Source organism: Typopeltis vanoorti, chromosome 2, assembly GCF_054136105.1.
Source record: "Typopeltis vanoorti isolate ZY-2024b chromosome 2, IOZ_Tvanoo_1.0, whole genome shotgun sequence".
Taxonomy (NCBI): domain Eukaryota; kingdom Metazoa; phylum Arthropoda; class Arachnida; order Uropygi; family Thelyphonidae; genus Typopeltis; species Typopeltis vanoorti.
This window is the reverse complement of record NC_143550.1, coordinates 179,515,856-179,537,326: the sequence shown is the minus strand read 5'-3', so window position 1 is coordinate 179,537,326 and position 21,471 is coordinate 179,515,856. Positions and strand designations below refer to the sequence as shown.

At 36.5% G+C, this 21,471-nt stretch overlaps 1 protein-coding gene across 1 annotated transcript in view; it reads left to right on the top strand.

Annotated features, from left to right (window-relative positions):
* Positions 1-3,197: 3,197 nt before the first annotated feature.
* The window catches only part of LOC150109696 (choline/ethanolamine transporter flvcr2a-like), a 167,682-nt gene continuing 149,408 nt past the window's right edge, over positions 3,198-21,471 (top strand). Inside the window, exon 1 of the mRNA XM_090414050.1 lies at positions 3,198-3,308. The gene's annotated coding sequence lies outside the window, so the exon portion shown is untranslated. The remainder of the gene's footprint in view (positions 3,309-21,471) is intronic.

The following is a 21,471-nucleotide window of genomic DNA, read 5'->3' as shown; positions in this document are numbered from 1 at the left end:
CCGCACGAAGGGGGACTTTCGAATCTAGTCGTCGACTAGAGGAAATTTTTCTAAGCCGTTTTTTGACCGGTTCCCAAGTTAGTCGATCTCTGGCATGGGCCAGCGGGTTTTTTCTCTCTGAACTCGGGTTTTTCGTCCCATAAACTCAAAAAAAATCGACCGTAGAACCCACATTATTTCAGACATTAAATATATTTTGTTAGGGTTAGGAACCACAAGATGGTGGCACTTTTTGAGCCATCCCTCTTCACTATGTGCCACTTAATTAGTGATAGCCTTGGGCTAGCTATCTCCGATTGGCTACCAGTCGAGATTGAACTGCCCACTCAGTCTCCAAAAGTTAGATAGGGCTAAATGGCCTCGCCTACTCCCTATACGGGAATAAAAAGGCGTTAGCTGATTTTTTTAGGTGATCTGGCAAAGAGACAAATGTCACCATCTTGTGGTTGCTAACCACAAGATGGTGACACAATGAGAAATCCGAACTTCTTGGGAAAAAACCCTTTTAAGAATGCCTAACTGGAGAACAGGTCAAAGAAAGAGTTAGAAAAGATGGCTCTAATCAGCGACTAGATTTGAAGTTATAACTTCTTCCTTCTGAAAGCAGAGGCTAGTGATTCAAATGCCATCTGCACTAGGAAAAATTATGCAAAATCATACTTTTCATGCAGAAAATGTACTCATCTAAAACACCCAATTTTTTCTTTAATATGTCCTACTGGCTGATTGGAAGCAGTAGGAGGTCCATTAACTAATCAGTGGTATTGTATCTGCTTTTACAAGTTAAAATGAATTTCTGTATAAAATTTTTTAATTATATAAAAAATAATATATTTTGTGCAGTGTGCATCTACCATCCTAGAGCAAAATCTATTAGTCACCAGCGACTGGGCGTATTTCTCTAGCTTTTATTATTATTTTTAATGCTTTTCATCATGCTTCTGACTTAAACACATTGGTCACACACACACATTCTCCAGGAATTATCCAAATTCACATTCAAATGTGGAAAATATGTATAAGTAGCACCAAAAAGTGCTTGATCAGTTTTATATTTGTTAGGGGGAAAAACAAATTAAGCATCCAGAGGAAAATAGAAATCTGGATGTCAATTTGGAATGTGAAATTTGCTAATTTAATTATCATTATGCATAATACATTGTAATCGACCTATCCTCCAGCATACAGCTGCCCAAATTCAATGCCTATACAGCCTACCGTAGTGCTGTTCTACATAATTTCACGACTAACAGAAATAAACTAACTTCGAGATTTTGAATAATTATGAGTTTAACGAAGTCAGAAACAAAATATTAAAGGATCGTTGCTGTAAGAAGAAATTGCACGGCTATTAATGTTATTTTATGTCCTTGGAGATCTTGATCCTCTCACGAATGGTGATTCGCCGTTTCTTCTTGTCATTTCCAATTTCTCTCATCTTCTTATGACGTTGTGTTTGTTCGTGTCATACGAAACCATGTAAATCGTGGTCTGGGAAGAGTTTTAGTTTTGGGAAGAGATAGTAGTCAGAGGGAGCCAAATCAGGGGAACAGGGAGGATGTTCCAAAAATTCATAGTGCAGATCCCTTAATTATTCCACTGCCAAAACATCTTTGTGGACAGGTGCATTGTCCAGATGAAAGATGATTTTTTCTTCTGCAAACTGGGTCTTTTCTCACAAATGTTTTCATCTGGTATGGTTAAAAGATCGAAATTTCCAAGATAAATAATAAACAAAATGCAATTAGCATCCCAAAACACCGAGGCCATGACCTTTCCTGCCGATGGAACCGAATTTGTCTTCTTTGGCGCTGAATAACTGGCTTCTGTGCACTATTTTGCCTGGTTATTCTTGTTAAAATGCTCCAAGCACTGTTCAGAGATTTTCATGCGAGTGCGTTTTTGATTCTGCTGTGAGCAAGTGCAGCACCCTTCTTGCACAAAGCATTTTCATTTGCAATTCTTCATGCAAAATATATCCTACATCTTCTTTTGAAATGCCTATAATCTCAGCTGTTTCACGTCCTTTGACTCGCTGGTCATCCAATACCATATCGTGCACTTGATGAATGAATTTTGGTGTTGTTACACTTTTTGGACGTCCTTCACATGGATCATCTTCGAGGCTGGTACAGCCACGTTTACACTCGGCAGCTCATTTCTTAATTGTCGGAAACGAAGGAGAAGAGTGGTCATAAAATTTTATGAACTTCGAATGAATTTCTTTTGGCATTAAGCCTTCTTTTACAAAAAAAAAAAAAAATTATGACTGCACCATACTCAATTTTATCCATTTCAAGGGATACAGACAACACTTTTGCTTCAGACAGCTGTATAAAACTTGATAGAATGACTTGCAATTTCACATCGATGCTTATGACAGATGTACCAACTTAGGAAAAAATCTTGCAGATAGTGTTGCTTATGGTCGAGGCCAAGAACTTTTCAGACCACCCTCGTGTGTGTGCGTGCCAGCCTGGTTGGCCGAGTGATTAGCCGTATCCGCTCTCCAGCCAAGAGGCTGCGGGTTCGAATCCTGTCTAGGCATGGATGTTTGTGGTTGTCCATAGGCTGAAAATTATATGCAGTAAAACTCCTGTTTTACACTTTACTGGGGCCTGATGGGAAAAAGTGTAAATAGCAGGAAAATTATGTATAGTCACTGAACTTACGTTTATTTTATTTTATTTTTTTATTATCCTACAGCCACCAGAGGTACAATAACCTATAGCACATCAGTGCCGTGTGTTAGGTGAAATTTACTCATTCTATTACTTGCTTACAATTACTGTTACTTATGCCTCTCTCTCTCTCTCTCCGTGCGATTTTTTTGTTTTGCTGCTATTAATATAGATAATTATGTTAATTTTTTTGTTATTGTAAACAGTTTAAAGTGAAAAATTATTTGCAATAATGGGAACTTTTTCATCTTTATACCATACATAAAATGTATGTCATACTGTAACTTTAGTAATCAAAACTTAAGTAATAACATATTTTTCATTTAAGGTTTGTGTTGTGATCTGGTCTTTTTTCTGAAGGAAATGAGTATTGTATATTAAATTTACTGTTAAATAATTCAAGATGTCACCACTAGATGGCGGGTATATTGTCGGGCTAACATTTTGTCATTTCTGCATGTATTGCCGGCTTTTGACCGTAGGCTTAGTATTGCACTGGGAGCATGGTATGACGCGGTGCGATTCAATTTTTCCATCGTCTCATATTTTGTTTCTCGTCTTTTCCATTCCCTTTTCTTTTGCTTGTTTTTCTCAATTCTGAACCCCTCTTCATTCAGTTATCAGTTGGTAAGTAAACTTACTGATTCATCAAAAATACAAATAATAGTCTTTAAGAAAAATTGCTGTATAATATTCACGTTTTGTTATATGAAAGTGTTAAGTACACTTTTCATTTAATGGAAAAGGGAAGTTAAGTTTTACGAAGGCGGAAAAAAAAAAAAAAAAAAAAAAAAAAAACTCAAACTTATGGCATTCCCTATTAATCCCCTGATCAATGTTGATAACTAACTGGAATTTGCATAGAATGTATTTCTTTCATGTTGTATTTTGCAATGGGAGTTGTCCGTTTTCTTCCTATGAAGTTCTCAATATAAATTAAAGTTCATGCAGCTATTATAAGTAACTGATAAGTAAGTGTGTGTGTTGGGGAATGATTTCCCCGCTTGCAGCGTAAATTATCGTTTCATTCATAATCTCAGAAATGAATAGTGTTGCGATATATTATTATATGATTAATTTTGGATCAGGCACACTAGTAAGTTCCCAAGTCTGAACATGCCGCAGAAAATATCTGAAATTCATAATGAAAATTTAAAATGTTCAAAATTCCCTCTTCTCGTGATTTTTTTTTTTTTTAATGCGGAAAGCGGAAATTTTTCATTAATAGAAAACCGTCATTCTTTTAGGTGATCAGTATACTGCTATTGCATATTAATATTTAACACAAAATATATAAACATTTTTTTTATCAAAACATTGTTGGTATGATGCATCCATGTACATTTATTTTTATTATAGATTCATCATCCAACACTCTAAATAGGACCATAAAACATTAAAAAAAAAAAAAAATCCTTTTCGCATGCTGAATGATCTGGAACAAATAAATTTTGACTTTCATGAGAGTGAGTTTTGTTATCGTATTCTTTAAATGGAAGAATTTATTTTATTTTAGATTTTTGTCACCCTATTATGGCAGCCGCTAATTTTATTCGCAAGTTCTGCAGAATTTTTATAATTTCTGAGAGTTTTAGAATTAATCACTTTTTCTTCTTTTTTTTTTTACTGCCAATTTAATGTTTAAGTTGTGCACTTTTTCTTATTTATTTGCATTTTCAAACTGATTTTTTTTTTTTTTTTGACGATGGCAGTCACTGCTCAATTGTCCCGAATGCTTATTATTTTTATAATCTATGACATGCTTTGAATTGCAGGTCCCAGGTTCAATCTACAAGTCTTGTTTTGTTTTATACATGTTGCATCATATGTAAAAAGTAAAAATGATCGACTTTGAACTCCGAAGAATTGCAACCGGGGGGGGGGGGAGATAAGAAAATTGAAGTTCTGTGATGATAGCCTTGATAGATGATCATAAAAGAAAATTGGTTTTCATTGTTATTTTCATTATTTCAGCGTAGAAACCGAAGCAAACTATAGGAATTATTTCTGGGAAAATTCCTGGAAGAAAACATTTTTTCTTTTCTTTATTATTTTAGCACTCTTGGATGTGTGAAGTAAGAAAAGATGTTTTGTTTTTATCACCATCAATGTAAAAATAGAATAATTAATTTTTTTTATTTATTATATATATATATATATATATATATATATATATATATACACACCAGCAACTTGACTATGCGGCCAATATATATTACTTATTGCTAGCGTCTGCAAAGAACAGGTGCGCACTGCAGTTTAAATTACCCCTTGAACGTAATTTATTTTTCAACGGTATCATGTTATCAATTTCGGTACACAACAGAGTTATTATCGTAGTGAAATAATCTTTGACGTTGGCGTAGTGGCTACAACAATTCAAAACTCTGTAGCGACGGACAGCATTTCTCATCGACTGGGACACAGCAGTGAGTGAGCATTCTTGTGTTATCAATTTTCACTGCTTTATTCATATCTTTATGTAATTCCTGTTGATATCCTGGATTAAATTATCGTATCTAATTTTAAAACGAAGGACCATTATAACCGTCGATAGCCATATTTTATCACTTATCAAAATAAAATGACGGCACTCGTAAGAAATGAGTTCTTCCGATTAGATTTGACGTTTTATGTACATCATTTTTTCAACATTCATTTTTTTATTGTGACATTCGCTATTGTCATAGGGTATACTATTCATAGTTAAAAAATGTCTTAATAGGCGGTTGCACTAAATACACTGAAAGATGCAACGAAGAAATTTTTCTTTCTTCGTTGCATCTTTGAAGGACTTAAATAGCAGAATGGGGATAATTCTGTTTATAGCCTCTCATGAGTACATTTTTATAAATTTCAAATTTTATTTCATCCTCTACCTAACGTTGGGCTTCGAAGTCAGCGATTTTTAATTTTGCAAATTTTGAAGCATTTTTCTTTTCAGAGAAAGTCTTCAAGATGATTTGGGTTATGCATATTGTGCTACATATGTAACGCAATATGTATTTTAGTGCAAGAGAACCAATTGTTGGTTCTCTTGCACTAAATTAATTAATTGTCCTTGTTAATATGGAAGGGGGGGGGGGATTTTTGAGGTCCATAAATCTATGAGCGTTTTTCTAAACGATGTGTAAATACCTATTCGAATTATTTTCTGTCCCTACACATTCATTCTCTTTCGCATCCATTGCGCACGTAGTTTCCATTCACTATGATGAAATAGTTCGTCTGGGGAAATGGGTTTTTGTTAAGTTGGATCAGTGAAGACGATCCTTTTTTCTTATTTGAAAACTTCTCATCTGACCTAAGTAGACCATAAGAACATAGCGTGGAAGAAATTGATTTTTGGAGGGATACGGACAGTTTGGATAGATTTATATATTGACTTGGGTAAGAAAAGCGATGTTATGTGGAGTGGCACATCTACCACAATCACGCCATCAATTCGATTACAGCCGCCCGCCCGCCCTGTCTAGTGGACAAATCGAGATATCCCCAGCAGTCATTCACTCACCTGGGTCTCTCTCACAACAGAAACAGTTTATCTTGAATGACGTCTAGAAATCATTAATTAGATCTCTCAACATACAAAAATTCAACTTCAATAATCACTTCCAGACTATTCAAAGCGACAGACAGCTGACGTGTTTATCAGGCATATTACTGGTGTCTGGTTTTAATCTTTCTGCCCGATGGTTTGAGTTATTCGTTTTTTTTTTCCCCCTTAATATATACCATCCTGAAGAGGCCATTGGTCCTTAGTTCTCAAAATTAGTGCGTGCATGATCTATTTGTACATAATAAATCAAATGTTCTTACTATATTTGTAATCGTATAGTTGCTTTGAAATTAAAGTTAGGCGGAGGTAGAAAATCTTAGTTTATTTGAACATATAATTAGGACTATTTAGAGTTTAGTATTATCCCATTGGGTCCAGTGGCTAGCGTTGTGAATTCCGTTTGGAGCCAGACTGCATCTGAGTTTTGATAAGGAAGATCAATTGAAAACCATATTTCAGAACATTAGAACCATATCCAGTTTATCAAACCCCCAATTTGGTCCGCTCAACATGGAATTGACAACACGCTGACTGCCGGATCCAATGAGCTACTGAACTCGTGCATAGGTGTAGTTTTTGATTTCGTATTTCCGAAGTTTGGAAAATTGTGTTTTCAGTTACATTATTGTTTTATATCCCAATACTTTTCTCCTACTACATGACTGCATGTAAAAGGTTTCATTGCAACTCAAGTTAAGTTTTATTCTTCACTTGTATTCAAATATTTGTTCTTCAGTCCACACCGTATGTTTTACGAGACGTAAGAAATGTATTCTTGTGATTAATAAATTAGTATTTCACTGTGGCATATGTCCATTATAAAAATGTTTAGTTCGCTTATTTAATTGCAATAAAGCTCAAAATCAATAAATCGGTATTATTAAAAGCTCACTCTTTGCATTTCCTGCGAATCGCGCCTAAGAAAGCATGTAAAGCTACCGTATATTTTAATACCGTGGTTGGTCGAAGGTTGGGTATTCCGTTCTATGGGCCAAATATGGAACTTTTGGCTTTCATTAAGTAAGATGGCGTTTTTAAGTGGGCAACGAAAATTAATGTCACCACCATCCGGTTATTTTTCTTCCTAGGTTCGGGGGGGGGGGAGCGAAGAGAAAATGGAAGGAATTAGTTTACAAATACCATAGACATGCAGTTTCGTTTCAGAAGAAACTTTCAATTAATTTAGTAGAAAAAGCTCCGTATTACACACAGTTTGCATTAGTTAAATATTCATTGCGTGTAATTTTTTAATGCGCATTAGTTGGAGTTGATTTTCCTTACACCAGTACACTACTAAAACGGGCACGTTATCTAAGTTCTGACTTTCAGCGTTTGAGCTCATTTTGCTCATGCTTGCTAACTGGTCGGATAAGTGCCAACACGTGCAGCAGTTTTCAGCGGACTAAGTCGATAATACGGTATTTCAGTATGGGGAAAGGAAGTAAAAAGACGATAACATTTTCTGTGTAATGGGCGTGTAAGAGGTCCCCACCTATTTATCCCTGTATGTTTTTTTTTTTTTTTTTTCCACTCGAAAATTTCAGGAAAATTTTAATGGAATTCTTGGTGTTATTTTTGACCAAAATAAATGACCAAATTGCTAACTGCAACTTGGTCATTGCAGTACGTACTACGCATGAAAAGTATTTAGGAAGCTGAAGTTGGATTTAAACTGTAGAATACCCAGAGGATTGTTTCATACATGTGGAGCGACATGGGCGAGGAGACTTTCCTCTGTAGCGTAAGGCAAACTTTCCATAAATTAGTGCTGTTGACATTTTAACATAAATAGAAAAATATATAGCAAAGCGTTTATTACGCAGTATCACTTTCTCGACATTGTATATAGATAGTATACTTTTTCAGCGATTGAAAGTGATTGCTCTGCATTTGAAGGTTATACCCGACAAATTAATTTTTAGTTATTCATTCCGAAGTTATTACCTCACGCTTAGATTAAAACAAGAATAATATTCCTTGTCAAGTATAATTTTCTTTGTAACCAAGTGGGAAAACTTTCTACAACTATCTCTGTATTGGTGGCATTTCCCAAATTATCCATAAATGGTAAAAATGAGATCGAGTTAGTGGTTTCCTGAGTGAGAAAACTGGCATTTCCATCAGTTTGGGGTATGCCTCTCTGAACAAGTGCTTTTCAAATCTGTATCACTGCTGACTTCGTTTTCTCAAGTAGTTGGAATCTTTAATTATCCATAAACTGAATTTTTCGCTGCATAACAATCCTTATTTGGGAAAATTTAGGGAGAAAAATAACTGAATACTGGAAGAAAAGAAAATCTACTTCAGTTTAAGAAACAACTCATTTTAGCTTGTCAAAATCAGCTTTGATAGAGCACTCACTCGAATTGACCGTAGCTATTACGTGACACCGCCAAGGACTCAACTAACCGTCTCTACTCGGTCCTCCAACTCCACTAGTTCAGTTTGAGGACACTCCACTCAACACATGGATCTCCATCACTTAATCCTCTATCTATACAACAGCACTATCCGCAATAAACAATGCCACCTACCGTCCACATTTTTATTAGTTCTGGCCAATTTCTCTATACGCGAGCTAAAAAATAAGCTTTCCAGGAGAAGGAACAACAAAAAAATCTTATCGCCATTTGAGACTGGCTATACTACCTTCAATTAAAGCCCATATAATCATTAAAAATCGAACTCGAGTCTTTTCCAATGGAAGGTCCACTTGTGTTACGGAAGCATAATTCACCCAGTAGTTTCGTTTTCACTGCGCTAGCTATTCTGCAAATCTGCCATGTATGGGATTAATGTAAAATGGGCAAGTTAAAAATAAGAATTTAACAAGCTTTTATCATGTTTCTGGGCTCACCAATGATAAATTTGCCTGTTGCGCTAAGGATAGCATGATCCGTAGGTATATTTGTGTTGATCAGGGGGAAAACATCACATTTCAGTTGATTTCATGCAGATTCTGCCTAATATTCTCAAATAGCCCAAGGTGCGCTGTTTGTTTTTACTAGTCAGGGCCTAGAGTTCTAGATTAATGACGCTGAATTTAGGTAATCTAATATTTTGTAGGTTGATGTTTCACGGTTCCAGTTGATTTCATCAATTTCAGTTGATGCTTTCCTAAATATCGAACGCAGTTAAGAAAATCATCTGTTTCTCATTTCCAAAGGGAGTTGGCGTAACAACGTGGGAATCGGTAGGCAGCTCGGTTGGATGCATTCCTGCGGCACTGCCAGATAAGGCGTGCCTCCTTAGCATTTATTTGCATTTGAAAAGAACAGATCGAAATGAAAAAGGTAGGTACCACCAGTGTAGACCGAGTCAATTTGTTCCATTCCTTCAAAGATTTTCTTCTAGAAAGCTGTAATATAAATGATTTCAAGTATACCTCCGACCAATTAAATGCTTATTCTCGTCCCACTCGTAAGTTAAGAGGGAAATGACCTTCCATCCATAGTGTTAAAATTTGAATTGTTCATCGTGTTTAATTTGCCAGTTTTTCATCCAGCTCCTTCCCATATCGGTTTTTCATTTTGGATATTCGTCCTTAAAACTTCCAACCGTAGATTGCTGCTGCAGCAGCGTCTATTTTAAGATTACACTGCATCAATTCAAGGAGAATGCGTACATAGCCAAGTGACAACCATAATTAGTTGTTTCATGTATGAATATAATATGTGAAGATTTGAGCAATAAATTTGGTATTGTTTGAAACAAAGAAATTAACGGATTTCGGCAATTTTCCGTGACTAATATGGAGTTTGGAGTTTCACACGTCTTGGATTTTAGCCTGCAATGCAGAAGATAGCTAGTTCGCGTTTCATGGATGTTAGGATTCCTGATAAGTGCAAGTGAGATATGCTTGATCCATTGATCCAGCTATTCTATTTTCAGCTGGTGTTTTGAAGACATTGTAGGTATCAGACCTTTTGATTTCTTTTGACGTCTTCATTTTTTTTTTTTTTTTTTTTTTTTTTTAAGACAACCATGTAAAAATGAGTGGTTGGTAGGCTTAAGTAGTTCTGAGTTTAACTTGATTTCAGTGGAAACCTAAATAATATTCTGTTCACGCGTCTCACTATACCGGCTTGGTAAATCGCTTTTTGTTATTTGTGTAGTTTTGAATAATGTTCTTGGTGGGCAAGAAACTTCGTGTGGGTTGGAAAAACTGCTAATTTAGACGAAAGAAATAGGTCAAGTAGCGTGCACAGTAGTTATTTGTGAAGTACTTTTGAGAGTCTGTTAATTCATTCATAGTTGCTATGTTTATGTGATCTTGTCATACTCGGCCTTGATCAAATCAAACAGTGCACACGTAGGACAAAGGTTAACCTTCCTATTTTGGCAACCGATGTCTAATTTATGTTAATGTGCTCTTAAAAAAAAATCGCTTAGCCACTTGACCTTCGGAGTAGTGCACAGATTTGGACTGAAAGAGGAGAAAATAGAAAACTTCAGCTGTTTTTAAATAAACTGTTTTGTGATTCAGGAAGTGGCAGGGCTAGTGACGCTTTGGTTTCTTACAAATGAATGAATTTTAAGAATTACAATCAGGTGTAAATCTTATGAAAGGTGATAACGAAAAACAAATTATACCTAGAAATGTTTAAAAACTTTTGACAATTATGAAACTTCTTGAGTCATGTCCTCTGAAGTCGTTTGGTTAATTTGAATCATGAAATCAAAAGCATATCGGATCTTTGGACCTTGAAGATGGCTGACGTCGGATGTTTTATTTTGACCTCGACTGTAGTCTTAAAGTCCATAAAATGAAGTTTAATAAAGAAATTGATAAGATGAATCGACTGAGAAAAGAGTTCTTCTGAGAAGAGCATTAATGTAAAAAATTCAGAATAAGATTTGAAATATTAAGGAATCTAAGATGAAAAAGGAGCAAAAAATTAAATCAAGAAAAAGCATAAAATCAAACCGGAAGAGGCGCTCAGTCTAATGCTGTTTTTCATTCACTAAATATCAGCGGCCCTTTTTTTATTTAGTGCCCAATAAAATGTTCTCGCTCACATTGCTAGCAAACATGAACTTTATATCGAACGCAGTTAAGAAAATCATCTAATGTTTCTCATTTCCAAGGGGAATTGGCGTAACTACGTGAGAATCGGTAGACAGTTCGTACCAAAAAAAAACAGATTTCAGCAGGGGCGAATGCTGGACTTGAAATTCACGCTTGCTCTTGTTATCATTCAGGGAGTGAGAGGTGTGATTGAAGTCTGATTAGCGGAATAATGAATTACTGACCATTTAAAACTACATATTTAGAAATTTATGTACATTTAATCATACAAATACAACATTTATTTTACAAATGATATTCCATCTTTTTCAATATAGCTACTTGAATACAAATTCTATCCTGCGGTTCTTCTTTATGAACTGGTCAATAACATCGTCATAAAAAGTTGGTTGTAACTTGATCACGCACACTTGTAAAGGCTGGCTAGAGCTACTTTCACTGCGTATGGCCTGTGTGAGACGACGTGAAATCGCTATGCGCGCGCATGAAACCACAGTGCTGCTGCGAGAACCTGGAAGCTCCTACAACCGAGCAAGCCAAGGTAGCTTTGACTAGACGAGCAAGCATCGACCTTCGATAAACAACCCAAAACTCAATTATTGCTCCGCAAGCTTAAGACGTGTTCTGTCTACAAAAATAAAAGCCTAAATGGAATGTTTATAAATGCGTGCATTTATTAAAAAATAAATAGTACTTCTTTCTCAAGTAATGAGCTTGCGCAGCAAGCATGAAGAATTCGCCCCTGAATTTCAGGATCCATTTATCTATTCCAATTATTTCTTCAATTTAAGCAGAAATTAATATTAGTAACACAACCTACTACCGTTCTGGATCCAAGATAGTGTTTTTTTTTTTTTTTTTAAATAAAGATATATTATTTTGCCTTTAGCTTTTGTTTTAAGAACTAAAGGCTAAGGAAAACTTGTTCTTAAAGGGTACTATCCTTTATGTAAGCTAGATGATACTTTATTTCTTATTGAGCATTATGAACAAGTACATTTTCGTATGATTTCAATTAAATTTTAATACTTTCTGCAGAACGAGGTAAAAGTAAAATTCCCTGCATCTTGAAGCATAATGTCAGTTGCTCGTATTGGATTTACAGCGAAAGAAACTAAGCTTCTGACTCTTACTGTATTAGGTCTGTAAAGTTGCATGTCCTTCGGCCGGTTTGTGTGATTTTCGGGAATAAAAACCTCTTCAACTTCCAGGAGGGAAATCCTGTCTCTACCTCCGTGTGAAACCGGCTAACTCACCATCAGTTGAATAGCCCTTAAAGGTTCATCGTATGCTGGAGGCAGGGGCGAATTCTGCATGTTTGCTGCGCAAGCTCATTACTGGAGAAAGAAGTACTATTTATTTGTTAATAAATGCATGCATTTATAAGCATTCCATTTAGGCTTTTATTTTTGTAGACAGTAGATGTCTTAAGCTTGCGCGGCAATAACTGAGCTTTGCGTTGTATATCGAAGGTCGACAATGTTTGCTCGTCTAGTCAAAGCTACCTTGGCTTGCTCGGTTGTGTGAGCTTCCAGGTCCTCGCTACAGCACTTTGATTTCATGCGCGCGCATAGCTATTTCCACTCCCTTCACGTCATCTTAAACACAGGCCATATGTAGTGAAAGTAGCTCTAGCCAGTGAGCTACAGCAGCCTTTACAAGTGTGCGTGTTACTTGGGAAAATTAATTTACAACCAACCAAACTTTTTATGACGATGCTATTGACCAGTTCATAAAGAAGAACCGTAGGGTAGAATTTGTATTCAAGTAGCTAAATTGAAAAAGATGGAATATCATTTGTAAAATAAATGTTGTATTTGTATGATTAAATGTACATACATTTCTAAATACGTAGTTTTAAATGGTCAGTAATTATTCCGCTAATCAGACTTCAATCACGCCTCTCACTCCCTGAACGATAACAAGAGCAAGCGTGAATTTCAAGACTAGCATTCGTCCCTGGCTGGAGGGGGATTCGAATGCATGTTCAACCAAAGCATCGTCGATACTGACTGAACTACAAAGGCTTTGTCAGCTCATATTGATTTAGAATAAATATTGCGCAGAACTTTGTTCATTGAACTGTACATGCTAATAGTAATCTGTTAATGTTTGCAAATTTATCGTTATATATTATACACGTTATTCCATTGCTAATCCCACTTCTGTATTACCTAATCTCAACGCGTAAAAGTGAGAAAGGAGATTGGCTGTAATTTAGTGAGGTACTACTTTTGACATTTTTAAAAATATTAATAAAAAGTAAGTTAAACTACTTCGATAACACTGTTTGCAGCATTTTACGTTCTTCTCCCTCCTTTATAACGTCGCCCCCGTTTTGGTAATTGCACACAGCAATTGAGACCTTAAAGAATTGTTCCCAGATTTCTTCGAAGCCTTTTAAATGATGCGACTTGGAGGTTGTCTGAGAAGGAAGCTATTTGGCCGTTCTTAGTACGGCAATTTCTTTACTAACTGGATTCATCGTTTCAAATATAGGAGACCTTATCTTGGCAGATCGATAACACTGTTTAGAACTGGAGTCACGCAAGTCGAATTGTGGTCCTAATGATTCTTGTAATAAGAACAGTTAGGGACTACATTACTAAGCCAAGTCATTACCATGACAATCGATTGGAGTACGTCAACAGAACTTAAAAGTAAGCTATTCAATAAGTTGCATAGCATGAAAATGTGATGTTATTTGTATATGTAAGAAATTCAATAAATAGGAACCCAAGCAGCGAGTCTGCCTGCCTTTTGACTGTTTACTTTGGGTGTAATCAACGAAGACCCGCTTTCTCTCTACAAAAAAAAAAAAAAAAAAAAAAAAAACTAGTAAGGCTTTAACAATAACACACATAATCCACTTCACTCCGCAAATTTATTATTTAAATATATAATTGGACACCAACTTTATTTTAAAGATTAACTCGCGTCTTTCTTTCCTTGTATTTGAGCTCATTAGTCGAATAACGAGCTATGATTCAAGGTTGTGCCTCAATTTTTCTTAATTCTGTGGTAATTGATTTCGTTAGCTAAAAATGAGCACTGGCGTGTAATGGAGTTTAAGATAACGTGGGGAATTCTACGCGAAAACCGAACGGTTGATAAAATTTAATAACAAATTACGTTGCCTTGTTGGCAGTTTATTTCCACGACAGTTTACCCAACTTGATTACGCAATTGATTTTCTATTTTTTCTATGTTTTGTTTGAATACTGCTCACCCCTTTCGGATGCTAATCACTCTTTAAGGTTCACTTCCGCATACGGCTTTAAAATATTGCTGGAATTGGTAGCATGAAATTTCTTAATGCAATCATACAGTTTATATTTGTTTACTTAGTTTCAATATTTATCCTTTTTAAGCGGTTGCCATCACGGAAGTTACTTTGGTCAATGGAAATTTACTAAAGCCACACGCAACTTAGTGTCATCGGTACGCGTCTAACTTTCCCCTTTGCTCGCAGCTCTTCAGTAACCGTTGAAAGGACGTGAATTATTTAAACTTATGTTGATAGAAATCAATAATCAAGCAGTCGGTTCAAATTCCGGAGCGTTTCTTTCAACGCTTTCTGTGAAGCATCAATTTACGATATCTGATGCTTTCCAAAAGATAAATGATGCATTGAAAACTTTCCGCCATCTTTCGTCGAAGCGATTCAAAACCGTCTGGGATTTCTTAATTAAGAAATGTAACCGGAAAAAAATCAAATGTCTTCCTTTCATTGATTCCAGACTTTGCCCTTTCACATTTTTAAGGGTTTATCCCCGATTTATCTCACTGTATAACCATTAAAGATTGGCAGATGGGAAGAATTATTTGCTCAAAGCTTTCAGCTCCATATATTTCGGCTCCTGCAGTACATTTAGGACCAATGGGGGGGGGGGGGTATAATTTCATTAAGCACCTAGGCATTTGCACATATTTGTTCATATCTACATTTATTGCGAGAACATCAAGAACATATCTTGCACAAGTAAAAACTGCTACAAACTTTGGTCGTCCACACACACACACACGCACGTGTGATCACGCTTTCTTTAAAACCTTTCAAGGCTGTTCAACATCGTTTATAGTTTACACAATACTGGTTCGTGCAATACCTTTCTATGAAAACATTTTCTGTATCCAGATTATACTGCTGCCCATTTAGTTAAACAGTGATGCCTCCGTGGCAAGAAAAACTTAACATTTAACTGAAAATTTTAATATTCTTATGGAGAGCCTCTGAAATTCATTCACGAGAACGTACGAGGGTGGTCTGAAAAGTTCTCGGCCTGACAATGAAAAAACGAATTTATAATTTCAAAAGTATTTTTATTTTTTCATAATCTCTTAATATTTCATAAAGAACATAATCTCCCTTAAGACTAATACATTTATTCCAGCGATGCTCCACTGCCATTATCCCGTCCCTATAGTGGTTCTCAGTAAGATCTGCAAAACACCCCTCCACAGCTGCTATCACCTCTTGATTCGAAGAAAAACCTGCCCAGTGAGTTTTAGTTTGGGGAAGAGAAAGAAGTCAGAGGAAACCAAATCTGGGGAATAGGGTGGATGTTCTCTAGCAATTCATACTGAAGATTTCTTAATTTTCCCATTGGCAAAACACCTTTATGGGCAGGTGCATTGTCTGATGAAAGATGATTTTTTTCTTCTGCAAACCAGGTCTTTTCTCACGAATTTTTTCGTCTAGTCTGGTTAAAAGATAGTAATAATATTCCCAGGTTATTGTTTTGCCCTTTTCAAGATAATAAACAAAATGCCTTTAGCATCCACACCGATGCCATGACCTTTCCTGCTAATGGAATCGACTTTTTCTTCTTAGGCGCGGAACAACGGACTTCTGTCCACTGTTTTGACTGCTGTTTGAATTCTGGTGTGTAATGGTGAATCTAAGTCTCATCCATAGTAATAAATCGACGCACAAAATCAGTTTTATTCTTGTTAAAACGCTCGAAGTACTGTTCAGAGATTTTCATGCGAGTGAGTTTTTGATCTGCTGTGAGCAAGCGCGGCACCCATCTTGCGCAAAGCTTTTTCATTTGCAATTCTTCACGCAAAATATATCCTACACGTTCTTTTGAAATCCCTATAGTCTCAACAATTTCATGCACTTTGACTCGCTGGTCATCCAATAACACATCGTGCACTTAATCAATGATTTCTGGTGTAGTTACACTTTTTGGACGTCCTTCACGTGGATCATCTTCAAGGCTGGTACGGCCCTTTCTGCCCTAGTGATTCCAATTGGAATCACTAACTTTCTTGGCTTTCATAGCCCATATTACGTGGCGAATGATTCCAATTCTGAAATGATTCATTTTCAAAGAATCATTTCAGAATTCCTATCCTGAAATATATTTTTCAGAAAAATACTTGATACTCTTGCTTTTTTTTAGACCTAAAGACAAAATAAATAGAAAGAAATTTTTTTTTTTCACTAGGAAAAAAAAAATTCAGGTCAGAAAGGGTTAAACTCGGCAGCCTATTTCTTAATTGTCGACAGCGAAAGAGAAGAATGCTGATAAACTTCTATGAACTTCGAATGAATTTCTTTTGGTATTAAACCTTCTTTTACAAAGAATTTTATAACCGCATGATACTCAATTTTATCCATTTCAAGGGATGCAGACATATTTGCTTCAAATAGCTGTATAAAACAAGCTACTTGATAGAATGACTTGAATTCACATCGATGCTTATGACAGATGCACCAACTTAGGGGAAAAAACTTGCCGATCGTGTTGCCATCTATGGTCAAGGCCGAGAACTATCCATACCACTATCATACGTCACAACGTTCGTCCTTCGGTCGGAAAGTGCTAGGGTCGAATCCTACTTTGGTGATGGTAGGATTTCATTTTACTAGCCAGCCTTAGAACACAATTAAGACTACTACTGGCCTTCAAAGCCTTCGTTACCGCAATTTCGACCAGCAACCTTATATCTTAGTGATATGTTCTCAAGGCTTTTTTTTCGAAGGCCACGTGTCATTTGGGTGAATGATACGTGCTCTTTGGTTGCAAAGAATTTGAATCGTCAATGACAGGAGTGTTTTAGCCGTTTACAGCGGAAGTCCTGATCTGACAGAAACCAACTTTCTTCCTCCGAAAGCATTTTCTCCTGTAAAAACATACCCACGTGAGCACACAACGCGTATGATTAGTCTTGTGGCCTTATCTGACTAGTAGTAATGCTGAATAGCTAACCTCCATAGCGTGTTAAGTTTTCGTAAGATTTTTCTCTCCTTTTAAATCGGTAGTTTTGCATGTATTACTCAAAACTTCTATTGTATCTGAAAACTGATGCTCTAATAGTATTCTTACATTCATCTGGACATTTATTTCCCTTTCCTCAAGATAACTGGCGATATTAGAACAGTTAAAGGCCTTTGTGAAGGAACATCAAAACAGATTCGTTTATAGAACGTGATTCATTTGTTAAAGATCGCGTATCACCGAGTGACAAGTAGAGTATATGTAACCACCACGAGTAGCATGACAAATGCATCATGTACAGGTACTGTGCATCCGCAGTGCGTTAATGTTTCTCCACATGCTACTAACCGCCTTCGTTTTGCAGTGTATTTTTTACTACCGTTATTCGCAGTTACAGGATGCGCTAGTAATAAGATCGTTTTACATGATATCCGTGCTCAAAATACGACAAAGCATCACTGTTCGAAATTGGAACTAACAGCCGAGAAAAAACTCATTTCTGCTGAATTTGCGACACGAATAATTACCCTTAATTAGCTTCTCCCCCAGTGATCATGCCTTGTCATTGGTAGTAATGCTAATGGTATCATCTGGTGGTTACGGCATAATCAGCTTGCTTAAAAATTAAAAATAAAGTTGAAGTGAAAGTACTGCATATGCGATAACTTATCTCGTTTGTTTGGTAATATATTTCTATGCGACTTTCATCCACGAAGGGTTGTGAAACAATTCTGATCACTACACCAAATGACCATCACTAGTCTTGCATCAGAATCTGTTATTTGAAATCAAATAGAGGAGGGGCGTGTTTATTAAAAAAAAAATAAATAAAAAAAATGAAATTCTCTCAATACAGTGTCATAACTGACCAAAATGAACTCTCCGAATACTGTGTATATCCATGAGACACGTAGGTATAGTGGCGTAGCTAGAGCAGTTGCCGCCCCTCTCGATACACACCAAAAAATACTACAAAAAGTCAAAACGACGTATAGAGAAATAAATTAAAACGCTATGTTTATTTTTGAAGTAAAACTTTAATTTCAACATTCTAAAATGTTATTTTTCTTGCTTTTCTGTTAGCAAAAATCGTCGATGACATTGGAGAAGTCCATTTCATAGTAATGTAGGTAATTCTTAATCAAATTTTATTTTAAAAAACTCCTCTCGCAACTAGCAACACTTACAGCAATTGTCAGGAAAATTCGCAGTAGTACTACAATATTTGGAACTGAGTTCTCGAGACTGTATTTTAGAATTAACTGCAAAAGTTCAAAGAGGTTCAAAGTGCCGCCCGGGGCGGACCGCTCCCCCCCCCCCCTCTAGCTACGCCACTGCGTAGGTACACATGCGAAGAGCCTTTTTCTTCCACCCAAAGAATACATGAACTTGTGTAAATGATCTTAGAAAAATCTTCGTTACCTGGACCATTGCATTTCGCTCTTTCGTCCTTCCTCCCTTAAAATTGTCACAAGAGCAGCATCAATGAAAGTTATCGGTGTTAATGGGGTTACGCGACAATCCTCCGAAAAATGACATTTAATTTAGAAGTTCAATCTACGAAACTAGAGTAAGCTAGGAAGAACTGGTTTGGGACTGCTCACGTCTTCAATAAGCAGGGCTGTGGATGGAAACTTGTTTCGTATTTTTACTAGAAAACTATAATCACTGCAAACTTGCAAGTACTGTTTTCATTATAGGGGATATGGAAAAACAAATTTAATTCCTATAATGTCTTCTTTATCCCAGCATTAAATCTTAGAAAAATCGATAGTTTCGGGCTGCTGTTAATTAGGAATTACATTCCTAATTAACTTAGAATAACGAACATTAATCGAATTGCATATACTAACTTGCAGATCGCCTTCCAAAATGTTTGGCTGCCACCGTTCACTATTTCTATCCATCGCACACTACTTTTTCATTAAAGAAAATCAACCGCGACGCACTTGCATCTTGACAAATTCTGCGTTTTTGTAGGACTTTCTAATTTGAGTCCATATCTGTTGGCAATGACTATGTGAGGAGGACAGTGAAAGTTACGAACTTAGGAGCGAAGATACAGGAGGCAAGGTTGAGATGGTTTGGTCATGTGATGAGGAGGGAGGACGAATATGTGAGAAGGGTCATGCGGATGGATGTGCAAGGAAGGAGGAAGTGTGGGCGGCCGAAGAAGATTGGAAGGAGCTCGTAGAAGAGGACTTGAGGATGAAGAACTTGGATGTGGTGACATCCCAAGACAGGAGGATGTGGAGGGGACTCATCATTAACAGCGACCCCACTTAAGTGGGAACAAGCTGCAGAAGAAGATCTGTTGGCAATACGTTTTCAACTATTTCCGTATTTAGAGGCGGGTAGATATCGGCGTCATTTTACAGATTGTCCGGTTGCTGAACTTGAGCAACGGAACATTCTCTTGCGGCATTTGCGAACGAGACAACGAAGCTGCAGTAAGAAAACGACATTCCACTTTTCAACACGATGCAAGTGATTAATGATCGCAGCTTATGGTAAATGGACAGATTGCTAAAACGGTGAAGGTGCAACGCACAATTAGTAAAACGATTTTTTAAGTGCTGGAAAGTTAATAGGATCACATCCAAAGTGAAAGGCCTAAAAGTCTTGTTTGGCATCGAGCTGTATTAAAGAGAATATTCATTTGTTTACGGTGCTAAGTAGGTGAAAATTGTTTGCGTTTTCAAGCGTGATAATTTCTTGAGTTCAGATGTCTGCAGTTCCCAGTACGACCTGATTTTATAACATGGTGAAAACGGAAGTGGCGAGAATGTGCCTGCAGGAAACGGAAGTAGTAATGAATGAAAACAAGAGAAAATGAGAGTAAAGAGTGATTTAAGGACTACTCCAGGTGGAGGTCTCGAGAATGGTGTGTGTGTGTGTGGGGGGGGGGTTAGTGAGGGTATCAGAAAGGCGGGTATAAGGAATACCATAGTAGGGACGTTGAAAAACTGATATAAGCATGGTAGCTCGTGGCTTGAAATCGTGGGGGTGCTGCAACTTTCGAAATATACATACACACTGTAAGTACAGTGTATACGTGTTTGGATAAAATATCAAAATTATGGTAAAAATTAAAAAAAAAAATAAACATGAAACAATATTGTTTATTATTAATAAAATTATACAGTTTGGTATAATTCAAAATTACTTAAAATAAAAACTATAACAAATGTTATGTCTTTAATTGCAGTGTCCAAATATTTAAAGAGACGGAGTAAACAGGATAAGCACTACGAACACTACTATAACTGCATATAAACAACAGTGGGAACTATGCGACAGGCAGTGCCGCATTACGCCAATAGCTCGCATCTCACTATGACGTGCATATGCTTGCGCGCGTAGCAATATGACACTGTGGTAAACGCAGTGCTGCTAGCGCCTTCCAAGTGCCACAAGATGGGTTATTTTTTTATACAAAATAAGAGAATTGTATAGGATTGTTCATGATAAAACTAAATATTACAAGCAAATATAAATAAATTAATAAATATATTTATATATCGAGAAAAATAGGGGGTGCTGCAATACCTATGCACGAGCCGTCCCTGATGATAAAAAAGCGATAGTGGTAATGTATGACTACTTGTGAGTGCGGAAAATGTGCGAAATTACAGGCGAAGTTATTGAGCAAAAAAGTGTGGAAATGGTTTGATTGGTCGACTCATCTGACGAAGGATATAAATGTAGAATTTGCGAGTGTCGTGAATTAGTAAGAGGTTAGGCGAGGCACAAGAACCCTCTATATGATAGGGAGGAGGCGAGTTATATTGGGAACAGTACGAATTGTGTAGAAAAAGACAATCGGAGTTAATGTCCATGACAGATTTAAGGAGACAAGGAAACTGACAGAAGGATGTATTTGAGTAAGAATGGCAGCGAGTAGTTGCAAATCGAGAAAGATTGAAGCGGGTGGGTTTCCAGTCTACAACAGGAACGCTTTAAAATCAAAATTAA